At 44.4% G+C, this 3584-nt stretch overlaps 1 pseudogene; it reads left to right on the forward strand.

The window, feature by feature from the left end:
- The first annotated feature begins 2783 nt into the window (after positions 1-2783).
- LOC102845347 lies at positions 2784-3374 on the forward strand (annotated as a pseudogene).
- Positions 3375-3584: the final 210 nt, after the last annotated feature.

The following is a 3584-nucleotide window of genomic DNA, read 5'->3' on the forward strand; positions in this document are numbered from 1 at the left end:
GGTTCGAATCCACCAGATGCTCTGCCGGGAAAAGGAGGGACAATCTCCTCCTGTACCAGTCAGTTCTAATTTGACAGTACACTCACACAAAAATAAAAATTAAAAAAACAAACAAACAAAAAAAAAAACCTCTGAAGCCACAATAAGGGCACAGCGAGACTGAACAGATAAACAGAAAGTGCTGGCTGGTGGAAGGCAGGTTTCTCCCTGTTGGATTAAGGAGTCTCTTGCCCTGTCATCCTCTAGTCCCAGACCTTGAAAGAGTATTAGGACAATTTCTCTGACATTAAGACTTGGTCAACAAGCTCCATGCAGCTGGATTTTACCTCCACTCACTGCAGGCCAGAAACTCTGGCATCACTGCCTTTTGTCTTATCCTTATGTGTATGTCCCAGGGGAAAATTAACCCCAAAACTAAAATCCACTGCTACTGAGTTCATACTGACTCCTGTCAACCCTCCCTCCATGAGGTTTCCAAGCCTGTAAATTCTAACAGAAGGCTGCTTCATCTGTCTTTAGTTAGCAGCCCAAGACAAAACTCACTCTAACCACCAAGGCTTATTCCAGGAGAAAGATTGTAATTGATAGGTCTGACATTCATAGTGACCCTGGTGTGTACAAGGAGCGAAACCCTGCTGAGGCCTGTGCCATTCTCACAATCTCTGTTATGCATCACCCCAGTGTTCTAGTCACTGTTACCCCATCTCATCATTTAATTTTTCACAACTTCCATCCAATTTTCCTAGATTTTTACGTCATATATTCCATATTCCAATTATTGATGGATGCTTTTAGCTGCTTCTCTTTATTTTAAGTCATGTCACGATAGTAAAGGAAGGTCCATTTTTCACTGTCTTTTATTTCATAGGGTCAATTCTATTTTAAGGGACAGCTCTTTCCTGGTGTGTTTTGAGTGCCTTCCAACCTGAGTGCCGCATCTCCAAGCATTATATCAGACATTGTCCTGCTGCTGTTCATCAAGTTTTCAAAGACCCATTAGTTCAGTAGTGAACGGCCAGGCTTGAGCCCTATGCTATTTAGTCGAGGAGAAAGAAATACTCCAAAACACGAATATATTTTTTAGACTTTTTATTAAGATAGTATGGAGTTTGTCTTTTAGTATGGTTTTTACCAGAATTATTGGAAGAGGATAATTGACACATGTGGATGGGTGGGCAGGACTATGCAAATAGGACATGTTGACTTTCCCACCAGATGACTTATCTGCCTTTCCACAAGGTGACTGGCCAGTTCTAAAAAGTCTACAAGAAAAGTGGCTAGTCTTGCCAATAAATTGAAGAGCTCTAGCGGGAGAGATAGAATATCTTCTTCCATCAGAAGAGAGATTTCTTCCCTCAGCCAGAGAAGACAGATCTCTCTCAATGTGGTGAAATTCAGGACATACTTCAGGATGCTGGCAGCAGCAGCAGCAATGGCTGAACTGGAGAACTGAAGTGAGATAGGACTTTGGAGGTGGAGGTAGGGGAAAACCAATATTGGCAGTATTGAGAACTTTGATGAAAAACTGAGAAAGTGAAGCCAAAATGGGCAGGACTAAGAATTTAGGGACAATGCAAGGCTCGAGGCTGAGCACCTTTTTTTGAGCTGTCTTGACTATATTCTCTTATTAACATGAATTATAATCTTTTGACTCTCCCAATATGGTTCTGTGTGGTCTGTGAGCTATCACATCCGATTTGGACTCAGTAAAGCAGTAAGATTGGTGTTGAGATTCATGGGAGTGTAGAGGACAAATCTGACTTCATGGGATTTGGGTTTGTGTTACTGATGTTGTGGACAGTGATAGTTTCCTTTGTGGTGTTGATAAAGGTCAGATATGGACATCCCACGTGGTTTTTGCTCTTTTTACAGATAGGAATAGGACAAAACATTCTGGAACAAGGGAAACCTCACAATGGTGCCAATGGAATTCTATCAATCTATAAACACTGATTTCTTTTATAAGATTTTGAGCACTAGTATAGGTGGGAATACTTTGTGGAGTGAAAGACCATGATGGGGATACACACACAGTTTCAAATTAAAAGTTTCATCTTTAATAGATTCTTCTGGAAGAGTTAAGTGATAATTGAACATTCAAAGGTGATACAGCATTGGTAAAAACCTATGATAAAGCTGCAGCTTCATTCAAGCATGTTCCAAACATGGTGACATTTGTGAAACTTTGGACAAACCAAAATGTACACTTGAAAGAAAATCCACAAAGAAGAAATTGTTGCTGTTGTTAATTGCCTTTAGCTCCACTACAACTCATAGTTACCATATAAACAACAGACAGACACTTTTCCCTAATCTCACCATCTTCCTTAGGCTCAAGCAGTCATTGTATCAGTCGATCTCTTTCCTTGACCATTTATCTTTCCAAGTATGATGTCTTTTTCCAAAGAGTAGCCCCTCCTAACAACATGCCCAAAGTATATGTGATGAAATTTCACATCTTTGCCTTTGAGAAACAGCACCTTGTTGCACTTCCTCCAAGTCAGATTTGTTTGTTCTTTTTGAAGTCCCCAATATAAGAACTGAGGCTGAAGACAATTACAACAAGTACGCCAGAACCAAAATATGATCTAAGTCTATCCTACCCGAATTTAAAAATCATAATGAGAATAGATTTGAAGCACTGAAAACAAATGATCTTTTGATCATTGACGAAATGTGGGATGACAGCAAACACATCATCCATAAAGAGAGCAAAAGGTCACTACAAAGACAGAAGAGAAAGAAAAATCAAAACAGATGTCAGAAGAGATCTTTAAAATTACACTGGGACCCGCCTCTGCCGGTTGCTGAAACCTGCGTTGCTGTGCGGAGCTGTGGCTGGGCCGGGCCTGGCCAGCACCATGTGCACGCCCCGCGACGACTGGCGCTGCGCCCGCTCTATGCACGAGTTCTCCGCGAAGGACATCGATGGGCAGATGGTGAACCTGGACAAGTACCGGGGCTTCGTATGCATCGTTACCAACGTGGCCTCGCAATGAGGCAAAACCTACGTAAACTATACTCAGGTTGTCGACCTGCACGCCCGATACGCTGAGTGCGGTTTACGGATCCTGGCGTTCCCCTGCAATCAGTTTGGGAAGCAGGAGCCAGGGAGCAATGCCGAGATTAAGGAGTTCGCAGCAGGCTATAATGTCAAATTCGGTATGTTCAGTAAGATCTGTGTGAATGGGGACGACGCCCACCCTCTGTGGAAATGGATGAAAGCCCAGCCCAAGGGGCGGGGCATGTTGGGGAATGCCATCAAGTGGAACTTCACCAAGTTCCTCATTGATAAGAATGGCTGTGTGGCGAAGCGCTACGGCCCCAAGGAGGAGGCTCTGGGGATTGAAAAGGACCTGCCCTGCTACCTCTAGTCCCACAAACCCCCACCCCCACCCCCGCGGCCCCGCAGCCTTCCGCCCGGCACCCATGAAGGCCTGTCTGTAAACCAGCCCGCTGGTGGGGCAGACCCGAGACCCGGCGTGCACCTCGGCCGGAGGAAGGCTCGGCCCGCGGCGGCGGCCCCTCCCCCAGGTTCGCGTGACTTGCTGGCAAAAAAAAAAAACAAACCAATTACACTGGAG

Source organism: Elephantulus edwardii, unplaced genomic scaffold (assembly GCF_000299155.1).
Source record: "Elephantulus edwardii isolate Elephantulus edwardi_28Jun2011 unplaced genomic scaffold, EleEdw1.0 scaffold00151, whole genome shotgun sequence".
In the NCBI taxonomy this organism is placed as follows: Eukaryota; Metazoa; Chordata; class Mammalia; order Macroscelidea; family Macroscelididae; genus Elephantulus; species Elephantulus edwardii.